We start from the raw sequence: 9,810 nt of genomic DNA, 5'->3' as shown, positions 1-9,810 counted from the left end.
TGAAAGTGTGCAGAGACCTTGTGCAGCAGCTGAATGTTCTCCCTATTGTATTGTGAATCATGTCAAGTTTCCCTTCAATTTTGGCAATTCCCCTTTGGAGGAGCAAGAACCCAACACAGAGGCAGGGCACAGTGGTGGTTTTTCCAGATTTGTATTTGAGAGAGGAAGTTTGCATCTCTTGGGCAATCAAAGAGGGGGGGGAAAAAACCTCCATCCCATCTTGTATGGGAGTTGCCATAGGGTACTGTCATCTTGATGATGTGTTGAATAGGTTGAGATTTTAGGATGTTTCCTTTGTGCATTTTCCTTATTCCCAACATCAGCTCCCATGCCCCTGTATTGGGCCTTAGCCAGCTTCTTTGTCTTTCATCTAGGAATTTTTCTTTTACGGGCATTAGGACAGCTGGGGGAAAGAAGACAATTCTGGCTGTGATTGGAAAGTGTCACAGTTTGGCAGGCACTGAAGTCAAGTAGCATCTCTGAGCCTCACTCCTGGAGTTCTAACACAACCTAGTAATAAAAAGAAGATGCGAGTTTGCCCTGTGCATCCTTGAAGAGACAGAACAGATGCTAGTTATGACTCTCCGGGATCCGTCTGAGAGGAAAAAGCAAAGCCAACTTCATGACTCCATTTATCTCTGCCAGGCCTGTAAGATGAATTCAGCCATACCCCTGTCACAAATTTCTGTCAGGTCTAAGAGTTGAATGTGGGTATTTGTCATCTTCAGAGCTAAAAACTTTGCCTGCCTGAGGAGAATAATTTTTGTGCCAGTGAACAGTCCAGTGAAGTTTACCTTCTGTTTGGGAAGTGGGTGCAATTGAAAATTTGTCTCCTGACTCCACTCAAACTTTTTTCCCACCTGCAAGGTTACTGGCATAATCTTCACTAAAATGGTTCACACTCTGATGGCTTCTCAAACACAGGCTGGACTATTGCATGGCTTGAGGAAGCCTCTCTAATAATCTTTTAGAACAGAGAGATATTGACCTTCATGGCCAGCAGTGACCTCCTGTTGTGCTATTCTCCAGCCAAAACTGGTGTCATTTTGACCTTCAGATCCTTTTCTGTCCTCTCTGTGAAGAAGTTCAGGAAAATAAGAAAGAAAACCAAACAAAGACAGACTAGATTTTGATGAGAGATAGGGTTCTACACTTCATTAAGTGTTAGAGCAGCTCTCCAGAGTCTTATCTGTGCTTTGCTGTGGCTAAACAAAACGATGACAATGAATTTACTATAGTTTTAGTCTGCTAGGCCCTGACCTGGCAGAGTACTTAGATCAGCATAGCTTTAAGCCTATCGAGTGCAATGCTCATATACGCTTGGTTGCCTCTTTGCYGAAGGTGGGCGCAAGCCCTGCCCAAGCTGCTGCTCAGCACCGAGATCCCAAGGCAGGGACCACTCAGAATGCAGCTCAAAGGAAAAGAAGATAACGAACAGGAGTTGCCTGTTCATTGCAGCCTCACTGAAAACACAAGGGGTGTTTGTGGGCAGCAGGGACAGCATGAGAGTGGCAGAAGAGTGAGCTCTTTCGAGCAGCTGAGAATACATTTCGAGCAAGAGAAAGGAAAAAAAACAGACACTGAAAATTCTGAAGCAGCACTTGAGTATATTTTTTTCTGCTGCTGGGTGATACATCACCCATTCTTATTGAATTTTTTTTTCCTTTGCACTGAGAATATATATTATCTTCCCATCTTTCTTCAGTGAAGTAAATCTAAAATGAAAACAAACCACACGTTTGGCCAACCCTGCCTTAAAATTACACATCAAGAACATTTCCAGTGACAAATGCTTTCAAGGCAAACAAACTGAAGAGAAATTAAAAAATCTCTGTGGGGCATAAATATGTAATTACACTCACACAGGGAGCATTTTATCAGGTAAACCATCCTACTTTGTTAATTGAAATGCTGCAGCACAAGGTTTTTTGACAAAGGGGCTGAATATGCATGCATATTTCTCACTGCTGCTGTTCCATTTCTCTCTCCCCATTCCCCGTGTGCTCTAATGATGGGGTAGTGGTCACTCCTGGTTTCTTTGTTCAAATATCCTCATTTCTACCACCTTCACCTTCATGCTAGCAGGGCAAGTTTTTCTTTCACTGGAGGCACAGGTTGTTTTTTTGTTGTTGATTTCAAATCAAAAAAAAAAAACAAACCCAAACCAGAAAATAAGTCTTTTTAYTAAATTAAAATCTCCAGCAATGATAAAACCTTGAGAATTAAAAGAGAGAAAAGAAGGAACAGAAAGATCTCCAGGAAGTRAATGCAACTGTGCTGATCTAATCACATTAAAATAATCTTACCATGGTGAAGATTGGTTATGGGAGTTGATGGGAACAAGGCTGAAGTTTGGGATGGGAGAGATTTTGGGTCCATGCACACCAAGTCTTTGTTATAGAACCATTTGTCAGTGTTTAGTGGCTATGGGCAACCCTCAGTGAAATATTTACGGGGTGATCACTTCCAAGAAGAGTGGCTGCTGGCAGGCTATTTAGTTGTCTAAATGCAAGCTGCACTGCCAGCTGTGGTTTTGCTCATCCATCTGTGATGGCTCTACCATGCCAGTTCTCCTGCCCTGAGAAGGGAAGCGGGATGTATTATCTGCAAGAAGAAGGGGTACAAGGTAGTCTCATACATGCACCAACGGCTAACGCTCACTCGACAGTGGCGACCAATGTGCTAACCATGATGCCAGCTAGGCAGTGAGAGGAGATAGAGCCAAGTCTTCCTCCAAAGCAGATACAGATGCTGGCATCTTGTTCAGGGTCTCTTCTCCCTGCAGACCAATGGAGAATATGTTGTTCTTCTCTTTCATGACCTACTGCCTACTCTGATCTTTCTGTTGCGTTTTCTCTCCCTCTGATATGCAGTACAGAGCGCTCCAGTAGCACAACCTTTACGAGGAAACTGAAAGGTTTCAGGGCTTTTCTTAATGTACCTGAGCTTTGGACGTTCCATATTCCCTTTTGGCCTCTGCACCTCTCTCCTTTTCTGCATATACCCTTCTCTTTCACAGCCCTCTTTGCAATGCCCCAGAAGTATAATCCTGACTCCGTTTCTAGTACTTTGCCCAGGCTCTGCTGTTTTGTGAGAACAAAAGAAGATTCACTAGAGCAAGAGAGGGCTTGACATTTCCAGAGAAGGAGGGCTTTACCAAACCACATATCTCTCAGGGTAAGTCACATAGACCACCAGAAGTATGTAGACATATAACTCCCTTGAAATCATTCTAAAATGGCCAAAATACCATTCAGTGTTCTCTTAGCCTCTCTCTGCTTCCTTCCTCCGGCTTTATAAAGGTGATAATAGCAATGCATCCTCTCACAGGAGCTATACAAGTGAATAGTTAAGAATTATGAGTTATTCAGAAACTAAAATACTATAGTTTAAATACCAAGGAGTTGCCAGGACTCATAAGGCATGGCTTCCCTTTTATGAAACCTGCTGTTAAGGCCACGTAAAATAACCTTTCCCCATGTTTTAAGCAACTCTGAGTCTAAAACATTTGAGGAAAAGGGATGAAGAAAGAGCTGTTTTTCTTTCTTTCTTTCTTTCTGTTTTTTTCTTTTTAGTGAAACCAGACCTTTCTTCCATATCCCAGGTAGGTTATTGCTAGACTAAGAAACAAGTCAGCCCCAATGGTCTTAACTGGGGAGTCAGAAATTGCCATGGGTTTATGCTTGGGATTCTTGCCAAAGGAAATCAGGGTTCAGTGTGTTAGGTACTGTACAAGTACAGAGCAAAAAGATAATGTCTGTCCCAAGGAACTGCTAATCTATGTATAAGAGGAGTGTGGAGGAGCGAGAATCATAAAGATGTAGAAACAAAAAGGAGGCTGTGTTGGCCAGCGTGGTTGACACACTGACCTAGCAATCTAACAGCTCTCAAACTTTTTGGACTTATCACAGCACAGAAGAGAGATTTGGGAGGAGAGGAGGAGAACCCATTTCATGAATCCCATCAGTGCTTTGAGTATGTAGGACCTGGGTTGGTAGGTGAGTGTGAGTGCCCAGGAGCTGAAATTCAGGTACCACGAAGACTTTGCTGGTGGAAACTGAAGCATTCAGAGAATTTAGGTATCATGAAGGTTAAGCCACAACTTGGCAGGCTTTTTAATTTAGACATCTGAGCCCTCTTGTGGTTCTAGGTTTTGGTACACCAGGTATTTCATCCTTGCCCTGTTTTGGTGGATAAATGCTTCTGGCAATAGAATATTTGCTATTGACTCTTCTGTGACCTTGGCTGGTTTGACTCGTTCCTGTGTCTCATTCACGGTGATACTTGCCCATCTTTCCTCTGCCCTTTCTTTGTCTGTCTTGTGAGATGTGTGGTGGGTGTTTGCTCAATAAACAATGTTTGAAGTCAGTCGTCTCCAGGTATCTGTGTTGACTGAAACCACTGTACTGTGGCAGAGAGTGCAAACAGAGCAGCTTAGTAGATATTGTTATGGTTCATGTGAGGCCCTCAAACATGGCTGATGAGGATTTCCTTAGTGACAGATCAGTGGATGCTTGAAGGAGTTTGACACTGCATGATTGTTTCTACTTTATTACCATTATTTTCCTAAAATACAAGATTGGCTTACTTGAGTTTATAAAACGCAGATAAGGTATCTTGCACCAATTAAGCTAGGAAGCTGGTTATTCAGTCATTCAGCTCTAATTCACCATCTGGTATTTTCACAGAAACGTCTTCCTTGGACATTTCAATATCTCTTAGAATATCTGCAAAACAGAGCAATTCTTCAGATAGCCACAAATCACCCAGCACTGAACTGTGAGGAAAATGAATGCAGTGGCAAAGGCTTATTGAAAAGAGCAATGACATGATTCTGTGGTTCTGTTTGTCATTTAACAGATGACTTTGGATTATGTTGAAAATTGGAACATTAACTTTAACTTTTGATATTGCCATGACAGTATCAGACAGGCTGGCCAGAAACATCCAAAGGTTTTGGGTGCTGCCTTTCCCTTATGTTTTGGTTCAGTACAGTAAAACTTTAAGTTCTCACATTTCTTGCTTGGACTTCTTGTTATTTCTAACAGTGAATCTGTATCTGTTTCAATGCCTGCATTCTCTTTTTTATAAATGTTAGTTAATAAATCCAGACTGTTTTTGTTGAGAGATGTAACATGTGCTCCTGATGGTGGAGGACATTCCATTAAGCAAAACTGGGATGCCATTAAAAGTCCACCTGTTTGTGGCCATCTGAAATCCCTCAGTGATTTTGTAAACCAGATGATGAGACTGGGCAAGTGTTTGCCAAATTCAAGCTTAATCTGTGATGCAGCTTTAGTTGGGTGAGGAGTTCAAGTGTCAGTGTGACCATCTTTTTTCCTGGTAAGACTGCACTGTCCTTTCTGAAAAATTACAGGAACCCAGCAGAAAGTGCAAAAATGAATTTCACACCTTGTTTTGAAATGTTTGAATTCCTTCCATACAATATTTTCCTGCCATTTTAATGAGTTATTTTAGAGTTGTTGTTTTCTTCTAATTTTTCACTGAAACAGGCCACTCAAGTATATTCTTTTTTAATGCCTTGAGGGTGTGATGCATTCCAGAATTGGATGGGATCAGCAAGAGATGGGTGGGTCATACAGTGAATCAGGCCAAGGGCAGGCTTCTAGCAGAGTTCTTGTCAGCTGGGCTCCGTAGACAAGGTAGCAGACAGACTAACAGAAACGAAGAGGGAGGCTGTGGAGTCATGCCATGCAAAGGTATGAGAAACAGCTGTAGCTGTTGGGGAGCAGAAGGAAGAAGCCATTTGTGTGAGAATCACACTGGACTGGTTGGACAACAGCCAAGTTTCCCCTTCTCTCCAGATAACGGTCCAGATGTCGTTTGAGTAGAAATCCAGTGTTCAGAGAGAGACGAGGCAATCTCCAGACAGTTTGCTGGCCTGAATTGTCCAACACCTATTGTTAATTGAGCCATCACATATATCCTAAAATACGTTTAGCAGCTTGTCCTGAGCCTGTTTTGCCTGTGAGTAGATAGCGGTGATTTTTAATGCAATTGCCTGCATTTGTTTTCTTTTAACCTGCTGGAACCTATTTTGACTGCATAAGCATTTGCAAAGCCTTGCTGGCACAAGTTAACTCTAGTTCAATTACTTGTGAGCAGATACTAATTTAGACGTATGAGAAGAGCCAGGCAGCAGATTGTGCGTTAGTAAGAATAATCTTCACAGCAATGCTACTATCAAACAAGGTGTCAGGCTTTGACGGTTCTGTCTGATGAATTTAGACTCTCATGAACCTGATCTGCCCCATACAAACCCAGGTTGTAATCTGATGTTATCTGAATGTACTTGGAGTAGAACAGAGTATCTGACACGTGAACAGACTTGAAGGATGCTGGAGGGCTCAGATGATCAGCTCTTGTACAGCTCATTGCAGGTTACATGTTCAGCCTGGGTAGAAGTGTTGTTTAACCCACCAGCGTAGCGCATGTTATGCACAACTGAACAAGGCTGTTACGCAGTGTTGCTTTGCTTGCTGATCTTGTAGACAAACTCCCTTTTCTGAACAATGCAGATAGTAGCTTTGAAGGGAAAACTGACCCCCAGTTTCTCTCATAATAAACACACCCAGCTTCACTTTAAAACCTATGTGTTTTCTTGACCCTGTAACATCTGGCAAAGAGCTGTGTCAGGACCCTAGTACCTGAGAGCTGTAAATTAACTTCCACCATGAAACTATTTGGCTTGTTCTGGTATATACTTGTGCTAATGCCAGTTTTCTGTATAAATAGGTTTCTTCAATTTGTTGTGCTTACTCCCCTGCTGTATTTCTACAGGGAAAGTTGAATGTTTTTCCATCTTCTCTTGGAGGATTGAAATTCCCATTGAACTCACTCTTCTCTGTACCCATTACCATGAAAGGGTTTCCTAATGAGGCATCCTGCTGTACCAGCATCCCTGGAGAAGGTCAGTGACACTCCCCCAACTCTGATGGCTATATCTGTTCTGGTATACCCCAGGACCACACACACCTGGCTTTTCCGCAGCCTCAGCATATTGGGGTCCTGTTGGCATCCTGCTAATAGTGTGTCCAGGTCTTCTCTGTCATCACCAGCTAAGGGGAATTGCCCTACAGCAGACCTTTTTAAACTACTCTTACATCTGTGGCTCCCGAGATCAGCCAGGACTTCCACTTCTCCTTATCCCGAAGATGCCTCTCAACTGCATATCCTCAGCAAACTGAATTTGTATCTCCCCATGTTTCTCCCTCCAGCACATCCTCCCACCTTTGAAGAAATATCTTTCCATTTCTCTTTCCACTCAGAAAAATGTTAGTTGTTTAATTTCACTTGGACTCCTTTGACTGGGAGATACAGGAACATTAAACCTGTCTGTGAGAATTGTTAACGTGATGTATCAGTGTTAAGAGGTGTCTTTTGCATGGCCATCTCTACAAGGACTTGCCTGTCTGAGCTCTCCAGTTACGTGATTTTAATTGGCTTTCAATTTGGGGAGATTATAAAATATACTTAAATGGAAACCACAGAGATGTTGTTAATATGTAGGTTAGAAATTGCAAACAAAGTGATAAGTTACTGAATTGCTTCTGAGCTCATACAGGCAAATTTGCATTTACTTTCCTATGTATTTAATGTGAAATATACCAGAAAGTCCATAATTAGAAAATTATAAGGATTTAAAACCTATATTGTAAAAATACATTTCTGTGGCTTTGGAGGCTGCAAACATGCTTTCCATGTAGAGCTGCATGTTGCATTTATGCTGATTTAATCATTCATTAAACATTAGTAAGAGGCCAATTATGCTGTTCAAGAATAAGATGTTTTACGAGAAAATGACAAAAAGATACATGTAATCATTGAAATGCCAGTTTACAATCAGATAGGATGGGAAATAATCCCTTTAGCAAGCTTAAGCTTTTACATATTAATGGCAACATTGGGGAGAGTGCAAAGAGGGCTTTAACAGCCTTCCGGCCTTCTGGTCCTAGTCAGAAAGCGAGTGCATGTGATGCTCTGGACAAAAATTTAATGCACTGTTTTATTCTGTGGGAGCTATACTATGAGATGTGCTCTTTAATTACCCTACCTGTAGTTCAGCGCATGTGTGTCTATGTATGGATACACAAATATAGACAAAACAGGGGCTAGAAATACCATTCTGGCTCTTTAAAGAGATATAAAGACATGTTCTGGAGAGGGAAGAGAAGAAAGATACTCTGGAACTTTTCCACGCTTGTGTTTATGAAGTCCCATTTCAACCACTTTGTGGCAAAGAGACAGTGGAGTGAGGACACACCTGCAAAGCTGTGACTTCGGCAGAAGGTGGGGATAGGAATGGATTTTTCCACTTCTCTTCCGACACAAGAATTAGGGACACCAAATGAAACTCCCAGGTGATAGGTTCAAAATAAACAAAAGGAAGTTGTTCTTCACAGAGAATGCTGTTAATCTGTGGAACTCCTTGCTGCAGGGTATTGTGAAAGTCAAATTCTGCATAGGTTCAAAAAGCAAGTGGATAAATTCATGGAAAAAAATCATTTGAGGGCTAGTAAATGCAAACTTCCTCTGGTTCTGGAGGTTTCTCAGTTGCAAATTTTTGCCGACTGGGAAAACATGCTAAAAAAATCGTTGTGTGCTAGTCCTGTTCATAAACCCTTCCCTAGCCTTTTGCTTTTTGTGGCTGTTGGAGGCAGCACACAGAATTAGATGGACCTCTAAGCTGATCCAGCATGGTAGTTCTTATGTTTTCATGTGTGTATGTGCATATGTGTGTATATGCATAAGTAAAAGACATTTTTAATAACTCTTTTAGTTGCCTTGCACAGACCCTTGTGAGAAAAACATTCAGTATTAATTCTCTCTTATGTGCTGTGCACTAGAAACCTAAATAAGATACGTCTAGCAAACCATGGACTCCCACATGCTGCACTGCTGGAGGAACTGTGACTACTTTGGTGTGTATGAGATCAGAAACCAGAAAAGCCCACTCAAGTCCAAGAAACCTCCATCATCCTACGGAATTAAGCTTATAAGGAAGAAAATAAGACATGACTAGCTGCAATTTTAATGTTCTCGTGATCACTTCTTCAAAGTGACTCACCCTGGAATCTCTCTGGGTACTTTCTGTGTCTCGAAAACTTGCAGTTCCCAGGTTTTCTCCAAGACGTGGCCTCTCCTATCTTTTCCTCTAAGTGCATCTGGACTGAAGATTAAATACAGTTGGGCACAGAAAATCCCATCATGATCTGAACAAAGACTTAACCCTTATGAAAAATCAAGGGCAGGAAGTCAGAAACTGGGGGTTTATTTGCAATGAAGAAAAAGGACGTGGGACCCAGAGGTACTGGGGCAAGAACAGAAACTAYGGAGTACAGGGAACCTGTGGGTGAGCTGAAGGAGGGTTCCAGATAAACTTCAGCAAAGAAGTATTCCAGCTTCCCAGGGCCATGCCAAACATTGATGTTCTCCGACTGCTTTACCAACTCGTATGTCTGGCTGCCCAAACATACAGCCGCCTTTTCCCAAATCCAGTTGGTYAGCTGTCCCTGTTGCCATGCCGGCCCCTGGGCAACAGACCCGAGCGGTGCTGTTGAGAGGGACAAAAATGTATTCCAGCGATAATATTGAAGGGTTACAGCTGCCAAACACACTGTGTCTGTGGAAACACCTGTTGAGTAGCTGTTGCAGTGGGAAGAGCAAGATGAAGAAAGACAGCTGTAAGAGTGCCAGCAGCAGTAGGAAGCTCTACCAAGACTGCTTCGTGCCAGTTAGAGATGTGCCAAATTATTTGGCTGCATTTCAAATATCTGGGTGTCCACTACA

Source organism: Apteryx rowi, unplaced genomic scaffold (assembly GCF_003343035.1).
Source record: "Apteryx rowi isolate R43461 unplaced genomic scaffold, aptRow1 scaffold_13, whole genome shotgun sequence".
NCBI classification, from domain to species: Eukaryota; Metazoa; Chordata; class Aves; order Apterygiformes; family Apterygidae; genus Apteryx; species Apteryx rowi.
The sequence above is the reverse complement of the archived record's forward strand: the minus strand, read 5'-3'. Positions refer to the sequence as shown.